The 15,064-nt window shown below is 46.8% G+C and overlaps 1 protein-coding gene across 5 annotated transcripts in view; it reads left to right on the top strand.

The window, feature by feature from the left end:
* SLC14A2 (solute carrier family 14 member 2) overlaps positions 1–15,064 on the top strand; it is a 506,126-nt gene that overhangs the window by 405,321 nt on the left and 85,741 nt on the right. The gene's annotated exons all lie outside the window — the stretch shown is intronic.

Raw genomic sequence — 15,064 nt, 5'->3', positions numbered from 1 at the left:
AATATGTCATTTAATCAAGAACCCTATAAAAAGCTGTGACATAGAAGGTCCTAGAATGTAAAGTAGGCTGACTTCACACCCCACAGTTTTTCCTCCATTCTACACTATCTTTCCATTAACCAATAACTAAACTGAGGGACACAGGCATTGAGTGATTACCTGAAGTCACCAAGTTCACAGGCTCTTTCAAGCTTTGCAATTGGATTCACCCCTCCATGTGAGAGACATCATGGATACAGAAAACAGCAAAGACTTTAACAACAAAGCCTCAGTTTCCCCTTCTTTAAGAAGAAAATAGCAGTAAGTACCCAGCAGGGTTGCTATGAGGATGAGAACCAAGAAGATTCTCAGGCGTTTCCTGGATGGACCTAAGTACTCAATGGCAGCCTCCAGCCTCTTCTCTCCCTCCCAGCCCTTCCCTCTCCCTCCCACACACTCAGGTGGCATTGCAGGCATCATCATTTTTCAAGTTGCCTGACTCAGTCCTTGGGAGCCAGCATCATACTGAGCCCACTGCCCCTAGCAGATGCATTAAGAAGATTTTTGCCACCCTGACATCCCTTAAAACAGTACATAAATGGGATCATGGGGCCCACGTTGCTCGTGCTTCATGGAAGCCCTCCTGCTGAGCCGTGTAGATTACGTCCAAGAAAAAGAAAGCCACACATCATCATGGGTGGAGGTGCGGGCTGGGGTAGAAGGGAAGGGGTGTTGGGGGGAGGAGGCCTCTCCCAGCTCACAAGGACCCTCCCCCCATCAGCCCTCCCTTAAACTCCACCTGTGCACCCAGTTGCCCTCTCCTATCCCTCCATGGCAGCATGAGGCTAAATTAATTAATGTGGGTAAACCATGTGGAAATGTTTGGCTTGCCAAGCGCTCTCGGTGAGTTTGAAATACTACTGGAAGCTGTGGAAATTGGCACAGCTATCTGGAACAAAATTGATCTCACCCCCAGGACGCCTGAGATTGAGTTTGGTTAACTGATACATATTCAGATAGAGCAGGATCTTCGTTAGAAACTTGGTGGATATATTTCAAGCTCTTATAAGGGAACAGAGAGTTGTGAGAATTAAAAGCGATGGAAAAGACAGCGAGGATGGGGATTCTCCCATAATGTGATAAACCCACAGAGAATTGCCCAAGAGTTAATGAGAGAGCTGCTGCTGCTGCTAAGTTGCTTCAGTCGTGTCCGACTCTGTGAGACCCCATAGATGGCAGCCCACGAGACTCCTCCATCCCTGGGATTCTCCAGGCAAGAACACTGGAGTGAGTTGCCATTTTCTTCTCCATAATGAGAGCGAGGGAGTACTTACAGGGTAAGGTGCACTGGGCTAGGTTGATTTGGGTCTCTGAGAGGCAAGAATCAGTCCTCCCTTTGTAGGGACCTGTACTTTGGCACACATGTGGGTAGAGATGTGCTTCCCTTCCCCAGACAGACTCATCTTTGCTACTGGCTTCTCCATGGGGCTCCTGATGAAGGAGGAAGAGGAAGAAGCACCTAGGGAGCGATAAGGCTGCAGGGGAACAAGAGGTCTTCTCCAGGCAAGGTGCTGGGTTTGTTCTCTCATGGCTGTTGGGATCAGCCAGAAAACCAGAACCAGTGGGAGCTTAGATAGATAGATAGGGACAGACTTATTGCAAGGAACTGGCTTATTGCTATGGGATTGTGAGGGCTGACTTGGCAAGTCCAAAATCTGCACAGGACTCTCAAGCCTGCAGTGAAGCTGCTATCCACAGATAACGAACGGTTCTTTTTTTCCCAGAAAAAACTTCAGCTTGTAAGGCTTTTGGAATCAGGCCCACCCGGATCATGTAGAAGGCACTGGCAACCCACTCCAGTACTCTTGCCTGGAAAATCCCATGGACGGGGGAGCCTGGTAGGCTGCAGTCCATGGGGTCGCTAAGAGTCGGACACGACTGAGCAACTTCACTTTCACTTTTCACTTCCATGCATTGGAGAAGGAAATGGCAACCCACTCTAGTGTTCTTGCCTGGAGAATCCCAGGGACAGGGGAGCCTGGTGGGCTGCCGTCTCTGGGGTCGAAGAGAGTCGGACACAACTGAAGCGACTTAGCAGCAGTAGCAGCATTGGGATCATACTTAAAGTCAGTTGATTATGACTTATATTATGTCATTGTTAGATTATGACAACAACGTAATCAGCTGATTATGGACCTTAAACGCAGCTACAAAGCACCTTCACAACAACACCCGATAAGTGTTTGATTGAGTAACTGGGGACTGGAGCCCAGACAAGCCGATGCACCAAACTAACCATCACACCTGCCTGCCCTCCTCGCCAGGCAGCCCAGCTCCTCTATGGTCAAACCCTCAAGCACCTCCTGAAGTCTCCCCTCCTCAAGTAACTCCTGGAGTCCCTGTCCCCCAGGAATGCCCTTTGAGCTGTCTGCCACCAACCCCACCTGAACCTCAGACAGATCTCCAAGGTGGCTGCCTGCATGACTTTTGTCTGAGCCTCCTTTCTCAAGCAAGTTGCTGAACGATCTCTTGGCTCATCTCCTTGCCTCCAAGTCCATGTTACGCAGTGAACTTCTAAGCTATGTATAAGGCCAGCCCTTTCTGTGCTAAACCCTTTCATAGCTCCCTCAGCTCCTGGTGATCCTGTAATTCTCCCCTGCCCACCTGACCATCTTTGCTGTGACCACCCTGTGCTTTCATAGTTTCTGGACCGAACCCACTCAACCCTCAATCCTGATGAAACCTATCCTCTCCTCTGACCATCACCCATGTCTTGGCCTCACCACCTCTTCCTCCCCATTGAACTCTAGCTCTGAGCACACCATTCTCGAGTGCAGGAAGCCCCTTTTCTGGACTCCCTCAGCACCCCTGCTTCCCTGCACCAGGCACACATCTCTCTGTGGCATGACTCCCTACCTGCCATCTGCCCCTCCACAATCCAATGAGCATCTCACCTCTGCCCCCAGCCCCAACCCAGCACAGGCCTCAGTATCTGTCTGGCTCACAAAGTGTGTTTCATCAATATGGCTGAATTAATGAACAAGATGTTTGCCAGTAAAATTACCCAGTGCCCCTCTGTTTCATCATCAGCTCTTCTAGCAGCGCTCCTCACTTTCTTCCTCTTCCCATAGTTCCATCTGAAATTTATTGGGGTGGGGAAATGATATTTTTCCTTTCCCTCTCCCTTCCCTGTCAATTTAGGAACTGTTTTGAGCAATAATAGTGTCATGATAATTTATGGCGTAAAAAAGTTATGGCCTGAAACTGTGGGGCCAGTTTCAGGAACTGAAAAAGCACAGGAGGGCTGCAGCCAAGAGGGTGAGATGGGTGGGGTGGGCAAGGAGGCTGGATGCTGGTCTGACAAGCCATTCCCTTGGAGGCTGCCAGGAGCCTTGGCAGGGTTCTCACGGGGGAGGTACAGGCTCTAGTCATATTTTAGAAATGCTGTCCATGGAGCATGGGCAAGGAAACCAGCTACCCAACATTTGCAAAGGGTGAGGGATGAAACTAGGCAGGGGCACCCTAGAGACCAGGAGAATCAGCAAAATTTCTGGTTCAAAATCTGGGATGAAAAATAGAAAACCTGCCCATACAAGCAGGTGTTGAGGCATTTTCACAGAGTAAATTACTTTGCAGTCCCAATCTTTGCTCCATTCATTCAACAAGTATTATTTGAAATGTGATTTCTTATAAGTCTAGAGATAACAACAATGAGAAAGACATGGTTCCTCCCTAGGGAGGGGAATACTTCATCCCAATGGGAGGGACAAACAGCAAAAAAAAAAAAAAAATGGGGGTTACTAGAGTGGTGGGTGGTGGTGAGCATGTGGAGGAAAGTTTTGCTGGGGCTGCTGTAGTAAAGAGGGGGCTGGAGGATGCATCTCTGAGGAGCCATGGCTAACCAGGGGAGGGTATTCTAAGCAGAGGGAATGGCACATACTAGTGTCCTGGAGTAGGCGTGAGCTTGACATGTTCGAAGCAAAGAAGGAGATGACATCAGAGAAGCAGCCAGAGTCCAGGTTCTAGAAGCCAAGTGGTTAGAAGAGCACCTCTGACTTGTATCTGAGTCTGCTGGTGAGTCCCCAGGGAGCAAGGGTAGGTTTCCAGCTACATATCCAAAGGACCACTGACTGGACTGAAGTAGAAGGCAGAGAGACAGGTCCTGGTCAGATGGCTGTGGTCAGATGGCTGTTCACATAACATGGGAGGGACATGATAGTCCCCTAAGCTTGGCCACCTAGCAATGAGGTGATGAGAAATGCTGATTGTACGTGTGACTTTTAGGAGACGCTAACAGGAATAATGGTCCATCTGGGTGTGGAGTATGAGAGAATGTGGGACCTGAGTCCCTCTGGGCCCAGTCTGTTTGGGCCACCATAACAAAATGCCATAGGCTGCGTGGTCTATAAACAACAAACACCTACTCCTCACCAGTGAAGTTGCTCAGTTGTGTCCAACTCTTTGAGATCCTGTGGACTGTAGCCTACCAGGCTCCTCATGGAATTTTCCAGGCAAAAGTACTAGAGTGTGTTGCCATTTCCTTCTCCAGGGGATCTTCCTGACCCACGGATCGAACTCAGGTCCCCCACATTGCAGGTAGACACCTCACCATCTGAGCTACCAGGGAAGCCCCTATTCCTCACAGTTTTGGATGTTAAAAGTCAAAGATGAAGGAGCCAGTAGATTTGAGCTGTGGTGAGACCTGGCTTCCTGGTTCCTGCACTGTGTCCTCGTATGGAAGAAAGGACTAGGGAAGCCTCTGAGGCCTCTTTCATAAGGGCACTAATCCCATCCATGAGAGCTCCACCCTTGAGGCCCAGTCACCTCCCAAGGCCCCACCTCTCAATTCCATCACATGTGGGTGAGGTTTCAAAACATTAATTTAGAGGTGACTTAAAGAGTCAGTCTACTGCTGTGAGTGACTGTCTATGTTACTGAGACGGGAGAACCTTGAAGGTTGGTCAGGTTTGAGGAGGTGCAGGCCAATCAATACGCAACTCACCCAGAGATATGTGACACACCTTGCATTTTACCACGTGGAACCTTCTATATATGGGCACCCATGCATTCACACAGCAGCTGTGACTCAAACATACCAGAGAGACCTTCAAGTGTCTTCTGGTCAGAACTGAGTCAGCAGAGGTTTGCTGCTCAGTGTGGATTTGCCCAGGATTTCCAGCTGGTGGAGTGGTAAAGAATCCACCTGCCAATGCAGGAGACACAAGAGACGTGGGTTCCATCCCTGGATCAGGAAGATGGAGTAGCAAATGGCATGCGTGTGTGCTGAGTCTCTTCAGTCACATCCAACTCTTTGCGACCCTATGGACTATAACCCACCAGGCTCCTCTGTCCATGGGATTCTCCAGACAAGAATACTGGAGTGGGTTGCCATGCCCTCCTCCAAGGAATCTTCTTGACCCAGGGATAGAACCTGCACCCCTTATGTCTCCTGAATTGGCAGGTGGGTTCCTTAATACTAGCCCACCTGGGAAGCCCAGGAAATGGCAACCCGCTCCGGTAATCTCACTTGGAGAATTCCATAGACAGAGGAGCCTGGCAGGCTACAGTCTGTGGGGGTCACAAAGAGTCAGACATGACTGAGCAACTGACGGCACACGCACGTAGATTTGCCCATGTAGCTTATTTCTATCACTCATTGCCCATTCTAATGTGTAATTTGGAGCCTCTCTTCCCTGTTTGAAATGACCTTTCGGCAGAAAGGCAAAAAGACATTTGAGACAAAAGAGCTTACTTAAAAGGAGCATGATGGGGAGGGAGCAGAGCCTCATCACCATGAGGAGGGGCCAGTTTGGAAGACTGGGTCCCCCACCCTGAATTTCTCCTATGGCTGTCTTGGTTGGTCTGTATTAGCAGGGAAAAATGATGCCTTGTGGGGGGCCCTAGGCACTTGACTTTCATAAGTCCCTTCTTCCATAAAAAAAATTAAAAATTGTATTTTATGACTGTGTTGGTACTGAGATGAGCAACTGAACTGAACTGAACTGGTACTGAGATAAATATAATCCTGGCTGAATTATATGCATTTTCACTTATGATTTTTAAAGAAACTAAAGCATTTTTGTGGACCCTTAAAAGTATTGTGGGCTATGCCTGCTATGCCCAATGGGAAAGTCACTCTGTGTACAGGAAGGGAAGGAGGGTAGGTCTGGAGGAGTTCTGGACATCTGGAGAGCTGGGCCCTCATCCTGATTTCTGGACAATGAGCTTCAAGAGCCCTGATCAGTCCCTCAACCTCTCAAGGACTCTGTCTCCCCAACTTTTGGAGGGCTGGAATTTGACTATCACTAGGCTGTCTACTGGGCTTCCTCAGTGGCTCAGTAGTAAAGAACCCACCTGTAAGGCAGAAGACTTGGGTTTGATCCCTGAATCAGGAAGGCCCCTTGGAGAAGGGCATGGCAACCCAATCCAGTATTCTTGCCTGATAAATCTCATGAACAGTGGAGCCTGGTGGGCTCCATAGGGTTGCAACAGTCCATAGGGCTGCAAAGAGTTGGACACAACTGAAGCGACAAGCATGGTACAACTGCCTACTAAGCAGTGACTTTCCAAGATTCCAACTAACGTGCATGGACCCCGAGCTTCATTTTTAACTTTCTGACCCCAAGGGAAGGCTCTTCCTCTCAACTACAATATTAAACTTGTTTTTGTTTTCTGGATCTCCTTCTCTCATCAAATCATGTGCTGGTGTATTCAGCCACTGATTTCCAAAAAGCAGTCATAAAACCATAATGAGTATGGAGATACCAATGTGAAAATGACACAGAGAGAGCCATAAACATTCAAATAAATATATAAATATAAACAAGTCTATAAACCAAACCCTGGAGGTATTTTAAACACATAATGTAGCATTTATATCTCTTACTTTGTGCAGCAGAACTTTCAAAGGAAATTCATTTAATTCTATTGCTCACACCCCTAACCCCCATCCAGGAGTAATCGCTAATAACCAGTGCAATTACCGCCTCCCTTCTGATCGAGAGTTCATTTCAAAAGCTCGTTCTTAAATTCATTATCATGATGGAAATGAGCTGAATCGCAGTGGATGTGACCATATGACAATCCCCTTGCTCTCTCTCCAGTTGGATTCAGTGAGATGCCTGCCACAGCCCTGGCCCTGACCTGCCCTGTCTGTTGCAAACATAGCTAGTTACCTGTCAATACCTGGCCCAATTTAAAGAAGCATGTCTGGAGTTAGGAAAGAGCTCTATTTTGTTGTGAGCTCGATGGGTGGAGGGGCACCTCTGGGGAACTTGACTGCAGCCCTGCTGCTCCAAAGGAGCAGAATCTGACAGTTGGTCAGCAGCTCCAGCTGGAAATGGACAAGATCACACTGAGCACGCCCCCACTGGCCCCCACTGGCCCCCACTGGCCCAGCACTTTCAGGTGCTTGCTCATCCAAAACCCTCCCCACAGCCCCAGGGCGATGCAGGGTCAGATACAGAGTCTGTGGGGCTTCGTGCAAAATGAAACTATGGGGCCCCTGTCCAAAAAGCGGGAGAAATCTAAGAGGAAAGTTACTCAAATATAAAAGTTTTTCCACTCTTCCTTGGAGTGGTTTTCTCGCTCTCTCACCTTCTTGGCCTGTCATGGTGTTTTTATCTGATACTAGAATGTTGCACCAGCCAGGTGAATGCAGACTCTCCCAGACACCAAGGGTCCCACCCTGACACTCAGCATACAGATAAAGGCCCACTGGCTACCAGATTCCCAACCCCCAACCTTCAAATGCACATACCTGCCCCAGAGTTGAACCAAGCTCTTGACCCCAGCCTTTTGTGAACAGTGACCCCTCAAGGAAACGGCCACCCCTGGGCCAGGATTCAGTTGGTACCAGGAATGGCAAGATGCCTCGGGGGCACCACCCAGCTCTGACCTCCCACCTCTGTACCTGGGCACCTAGACACACCTGTGCAGAGAAGGCAGCAGCCGTCCCCAGATGCGGGGCAAAGAGGGAGAAGCTGGGCAGAGCCATGGGTACCCAGAGACAGGGGAGCAGTGAGGAGAGACCAGGGGAAGAGTGAGGAGAGACCAAGGGAGGCAGCGGGAGGTAGCACCGAGTGTGAGCTGAGGATCCAAGCCTCCCCACCTCGTGACCCACTCTCCTATCTGACTTCACTCACAAAGCACAAATTCAAGATTTTTAATAACTTAAGGTATGTGAGTTATGAAGAGTTTCAAGATGGCAATTATAGAGCATCAAACCTCAAGCCCAGGCCCTCTTAAGCTCAAAAGCACATACCCTCGCATTGGTCGTGTGCCCATGAAGCTGACTCCGGGCCAATATTAACCACAATCCTCATTTTACACATGAGAGAACTCATGGCCAAAGTCATGGTGCTGGGAAGTGAGGCTGAACACTGAGACTCAGACTCAGTCATCTGGCTCCAGAGCCTCATCCTTCACCTCATCACTATGCTGTCCTTTATTCCAACGAATTTGGCAGGTCCTGCCCAGGGGTATCAGCACCTTGCTACGTCATCTTATGGAACAGGCAAAAGAGAGAGCACACCCCAACACACACCATCTTACGGAACCAGGCACCCACTGGCTGTGTGACAATGGACAGACCCTTAGTCTCTGTCAGCCTAACCTGCCACATGCGGGTGTTGTGGGGAAAAAACACGGAGTCATCAAAGTCCATTGTATAGAAGCACCGGAGTCACCTAAAATAGAGAAGACAGGCGAGAGAAACTGACCAGAGCCATCGCCTCCTTTATGGGACTTTCCCCAACCCCTTGCCAGGCAACTGACCCTGACCTTGAATCTCCAGAGAGGACAGGGTACGTGTTTTGTAATGGAACTGCTCAGTGGCCACACAGAAAGGGGCAAGGTTGGACCAATTCAGCACTCAGATCACTTTAGTAATGTTTTCTGAGTCTGGGTACAAGTGCTTTGATCTCATTGGCTAATTCCAGCAGAGTTTTCTTCTGTATTTAGTGCAATGGGCTAGTGATCCAGAGGATGCCCCCAGCCCAGCTGACATCTGTGCCACTGAGCAGATGTTTGCTGAGTGAATGCCATTGGAGGAAAAGTCTGCATGATGTTTTCCCTCAAATGCATCGATCAGACTGACCCATTAGTACACACTGCTTGGGGAACGAACATCAAATCTGTAATATTGATATCAGCCAGGGTTTTTGGCCTTCCTCAATCAATAGAAATTGACTAGAGGTCACACAAGAAATCCAGGCACGGCTTCATTTGGGCCCCTGCTGCAGCAACAGTGAGCAAGAGCAAGTATCAGGTTCCCTTGTTTGTGGGCTCCCCGAGGGAGTGAGCAAACTTCTTCTTTATATGGGGTGAGGGTAAGGGTGTGTCCACGTGTCGGGCTACAAGGGTAGCTTCAGTGGTTTGTCCACCCCTTTGTGGTATATGGTGCAGGGGGTGTGCTTAGCACCTGGTTTTGTTCCTGACACCCAGTTTTTGCTCCCAGCTCTTCGGAAGTGGAGGGTTTGTTTTTTTGGTCTTTTTGTATCTTTTGGTCCAGAATTTGCCCCAACTGCACAAGCATGCAGTTATTTTTAGTCCCATATAGTTTCTTTGCATTTTGTTGCTCAAGGAGACATTTGTCCAGGTGCAAAAATTGCAGCACTGCAGCAAAGGGTCCAGGCTGTCTCAATTCGATGAGACACAGCCTTGGTGACCCTCAAGCTCTTGAGTCTTTCCTGCTGAACTAAAGCGCGTGACATGTGCTTCCTCGGACAAGGTTGGGGACATTTCCATTGGTCATATCAAAGAAGCTGCTACTTTGGCAGGGCTGTCTGAAGGATCTGAACGGTCAGAGCTTTATCACTGGCCACTGAGCAACTCTCTCTAGGTGAGGGTGTGCATGGCCGTACAAGATGCCCAAGGGTCTCCATCATTCTGGGATCTGGGGGCCTGTTCCAGGAGTGTCAGTTCACTGCCTAGAGCAAGCCAAACACATCCAGAAAATTGCCAGAACTTCAGCTCCAAACTTCAGCCAAGGACGTTTAATTCATAAACTCTGCAAAGCTGCGGATGAGGCCTGTGACGGTCAGGGGTTGCTGGGACCGTGAAACAAGGCAGCATGTGTGAAGTGCTTGGCACAATCCTGGCTCACAGTACCTACTGAAGTGCCAGTCTCTGAAGGGAGTGTAATCTGTCTCGGGGAGGGTTAGTGAGCAGAATGATTTGCCACTTCTTCCTGAAGGGTATGGACTTCCCTGGTGGCTCAGACGACAAAGCGTCTGTCTACAATGCAGGAGACCTGGGTTCGATCCTTGGGTTGGGAAGATTCCCTGGAGAAGGAAATGGCAACCCACTCCAGTACTCTTGCCTAGAAAATCCCACAGACGGAGGAGCCTGGTGCAGGTTACTGTCCATGGGGTCACAAAGAGTCAAACACGACTGAGCGACTTCACTTTCTTTCCTGAGGGGTACTAGAGGCTATTATGCGCCCTAGAGAGGGACAGTATGAGGGCATTAGACACTCTGATGAAGGAAGTAGGAGGGTAGGAAAAGAAGTTTGAGGCAGGCTGAGGAGTGCAGATCATGGAAACTGAACACTCATTTTAGCAGTAGACATGGCTTCTCCATGGTCTGGCTCTGGACACCCTAAGGACAGAGTTAGTGTGAGGTCTCTGCTGTAACATAGAATACATCTACCCTCAGATTCATTTCTGCTGCCACCAGCCTCCCCAGAGACTTAAAACATGGAACTCTAATGGGGCACATAGATTTCTGTTCCCTGGAGAAACTCAGGTCCTTACAGAGATCAGAAAACATTAAAAAAAAAAAAAAGAAAGAAAGAAAATCACTCAGGGTCTTTCAAAGAGTTCTCCTCTTGATTTTTTGTTTCTTGAGGCCAAACAGCCTGTACTTCCTCCTTGTAAAAGGCAGACTCTGAGTGCTTTCTCCAGAGCAAAAATCGGTTGACACTCCCCGCTGATGGATTCAAACATTTTGACTGAACTCATTCAAATTCCCGTCAGTTGAGTCAATTGATGTCATATCAAATAACTGTCAGCACAACCAGCCAAGTCGATTAGACACCTGGTCTTTTTAGTTAGCTGAACTTGTTATGTCTAAAAACAAAAAAAACAAAAAAAAATCAAGATAAAAATAGCTGATCGATTTAGTTAGCAAATGACTAATAAATTCTATCAAAAGAGGACATTTTTGTCAAACTACTTTGATTTTTTTCACTACTAATCTGCTACATCTACTAAAATCCATCAGTTGTGTGTGTTGCGGGGAGGGGGTGCAGTATTGAACAGATATGTCAGCTTGCTGAACAAGCAGGCAAGTGAACATCAGAAATGAAATCTTCTGAAAGATGCCATCAGAATGGCCACAATATCATGCTCAATCATCCACAATAACAATGAGAAATGGGATCCTGCAAGAGGTTCGACAGATAACCCCTAATCACACAACAATTTTGTGTTGAAGACCATTTATCCATTCTCCCTAGAAATTCCCCTTCCTGTCTCTCATTTGTCCATAACTGATAAGAAAATGGGGTGATTGCCTAGAGTCTGAATGTGCCTGGATTGCCCATCAACAAACAAGCCAATGGCAAGTGCACTGAAAACTGGAAGTTAGAATTTACTGGGCCTCCTTGAACGTTCTATCACACTGAATTAATTCTGAAAGATGTGATTCCTACCCAAGTCCGGAGGATTATGATAAACTCAGTGTTGGAAATAGTCAATTTTTGACCTGAAAAAGTGAAAAGTAGAAGTGTTAGTTGCTCAGTCATGTCCAAGTTTTGGTGATCCCATGGACTATAGCCCACCTGCCTCACCTATCCATGGAATTCTCCAGGCAAGAACACTAAAGGGTTAAGATCAGGTTCTTTGTTGGTTACAAACAAAACCTTTAAAGCTGGCGTTTGGCACTCTGCTTCTCTGCCTTTACTCCCCTCCCTCCCTAGCAGCTCACCACCTCCTCCTAGATCCCCTCCCAGGATCCTCAGAGCCCTAATACTGTCTGAGAGCTCTCCCCAGAGGGGAAACCATTTACTAGGCCAAGTCACACTGACGGATGTTTGACTCACTGTGCTCTTTATAGAGCTGCCTGTTTTTCAACAGAAGGTACCCGAAGAGGTCTATGTTTAGCTCAGAAGAGTAAATCACTAACGACATACAGTGGTCCCTCCATACTAGCAGGGGATTGGTTTTTGGACCCCAGTGGATACCAAAATCTGCAGATGCTCAAGTCCTTTATGTAAAATGGCACAGTACAGTCTGCTCTCTGTATCTGTGGATGCAGATGCCATGGTATGGAGAGCCAACTGTAATTTCAGAGTCCAGGTGTCAGCAGACATGGTTTTAACAAAACCAGGTATTGTGGAGAGACATCTTGCTTAGAGAATCAGAGCATATTCACTCTCAAAGATATTCATACAGAATTAAATGACCCACTTTGGTCTGATTCAAATTTTCCACTAGTCAGATTTTTCTCCTGGTCATAGACATTGCTGCAGTGGGAATAAGCTGATTATTCATTGCTGGTCACATGCCACCTAAATTCACTCTTGCAGTTTTCCTGTGCGGCCTGTACAGTGCCGCTCTGTCAGTCCCTGCAGCTTATTGACTGTATTCTGATTGGGGTAAACGAATACTTCAACAATGGCTGTGGTTCAAAAGGGGCATTGCTTGCTGTGTTCTAAATGATGGACAGGTGTGAGATCCAATTGGTCCTAATGTCAGGAAGCAATTCACCATCACAGGGGGCAGGGTACCGTAACCCATCCTATTAGGGACATAATTCTGAATGGTACATAATATCTACCTTTTTTTTTTAATTTGAGTGTCAGACAATATCCAGATCAAATGATTTTGCAAATAAAATATTGCAAATTTTCAAGTCTACTCTTTTAGCATACACTGAGAATATACTGCACAGTAACAACTCCACTTTATAAATGCAATAAAAATCACCAATAACCAAGAAGTTCACATTATTTCATTAAGCCAGGGTTCATTTATTGGATCTAGGGCAGATTCTTAGAGCATCTAGACCTAAGTCTATGTGTAACTCAGTGGTCTCTGAATTTCTTTACTACCCAATTATACCAGAAAATATTTTTGAGCAGGCACCCCAATATGGTTATTTAATTATAATTTATATTCATTCACGTACAGCAGCCAATATGTCAAGGCACCATACATACTTAGGTGAGGGTCATTTTTAATGACGGTGAATGTAAATCCTTTATAAAGTCAACTTCATTATTTTGACCCTTTTTTGGCCTAATTCTCATCTTGGCTAATTAGGTTGCCATTGCCTTTACTTCCTAATGTGGCTGATAATGAGTTTATAATCAGAACTGAGGAAACAATAGTCCCATCCCTTTCTTGAAATTTATGTGGGCTTATCTGATTCAATCTTTCTTTATAAACTGAAGTCTCTGTGCAGGTGTCATTAATTAACTGTCCATTTTGTGTAAATCCTAAAAAAAAAACACGTAGAAGTTCTAGTATTTTCTAGCCACATCCCAATGGACTGTCTTATGTACCCCTCAGTATGAATACCCCCATTTAGAAACCACTGACTGAACTTTAAGTTCACCTTAAAATATAGCCTTTTCTGGAGAGAAGGGTAAAGAGGGTCACTGAGACCAAACCAGACTGAAGGTCCTGCCCAGGAGTTTTGGCAACCTGGGGACACTGGGAAGCATTGAAGAGTCAGAAGAGGATATGACCCTATTTGCATTCTTACAAGATTATGCTGGATGCATCTAGGAGAATGGATCGTGGAGCATGCACAGATATCAGGAGGTGTAAAGGAGAAATGATAAGGTTGCAGCCTTTTAAATGGAGCAAAGTGGGCAGATTCACAAGATAGTAAAGATTTGGTTATTAATTAAACCCACCCAAGGTTAAACAGCCAGTAGGCAGCAGAGCTAAATTTAGATCCCAGGTCTCCTCGCTCCCAGTACAGTGATTTTTCTTCTGATTTGCCATGTCAGAGAACACCTGGTCCCTCCGTTTTATCCTCCCCGGGGGAAGCTGGTGATCGGGAGCTGAGCCCGGACAGCAGCCTGCAGTTTCCAGGGGGGTGATGAAGGAAGGCAGCAGGAAAGGAAAAGCATTACCTTCTCCAGATGTATTTGTCTTTACAGGATCCATGAGGGGGCTCCATGAGAGTCTATGTTCTGGGAATTAAATCCCATATTGAAACAACACACTTTTCAGTGACAGCGAACAGAAACTCCAAGAAACTGTTCATTCAAACCTGCTGCTGTAGCTGCTAAGTCCCTTCAGTCATGTACGAGTCTGTGCAACCCCATGGACAGCAGCCCTCCAGGCTCCTCCATCCACAGGCTTCTCCAGGCAAGAATACTGGAGTGGGTTGCCATTTCTTTCTCCTATTCAAACCTAGGCCTTACTGAAAAACATAACCCACCCTGCTGAAGGGTGGCAAGTGATAGGTACGAGCTTGGGAGAAGGAGAAATGGGCTCTTTTACTCATTTCCACCTGGGTGCCCTCTTCTCTCCTCTGGCCTATCTGAAATCCTTATTTCTTTATGCTAAAAAAAAGTTACATCTTCCAAAAATTCCTTTCTTATTTCCCTTTCCCTTCTATCCCCTGCTCGAACTCTGAACACTGAGTTTTTTCTTACAGCATTTATCAGTCAAGGTTCACTATATGAAACAGAAAACCCTACAGTCATTGTAAGCAAAAAGGGATTTAACATATGTATTTATTTAGGGCGTACAAAATTTGAGGCAGAGTTGTAGGAGGGAGCTCTCTAGGTTGGGCCAGAAATTACTCCTGGACCCTACAAAAGTGATTCACCTCTGAGACAACCAATGAAACTTGAATTCAAGAACCCACCACTGTATTCCAAATATCAGGATGCCCGAATCACAGTCACTACACCTACTGCTTCTCAAACCCCCAAAGCTGGCAGCTGAACCCCCTGTGTGGCAGAAAACATCATATGTTCATGACCTGACTTTCATCAGAAAACAGTTAAAGACTGCTACACTCCTACCTTCTAAATTTTTCCTAAATACCTCTAATTGGGAAAAAAAAAAAAAAAACTGGTTTTCTTCTAAACCCTAGCTGCAAGGGAAGCTGAAATTTTTTA

This window comes from Oryx dammah, unplaced genomic scaffold (genome assembly GCF_014754425.2).
Source record: "Oryx dammah isolate SB20612 unplaced genomic scaffold, SCBI_Odam_1.1 HiC_scaffold_22, whole genome shotgun sequence".
NCBI classification, from domain to species: Eukaryota; Metazoa; Chordata; class Mammalia; order Artiodactyla; family Bovidae; genus Oryx; species Oryx dammah.
Note: the sequence above shows the minus strand (reverse complement) of the source record. Positions and strands in the feature narration are given on the sequence as shown.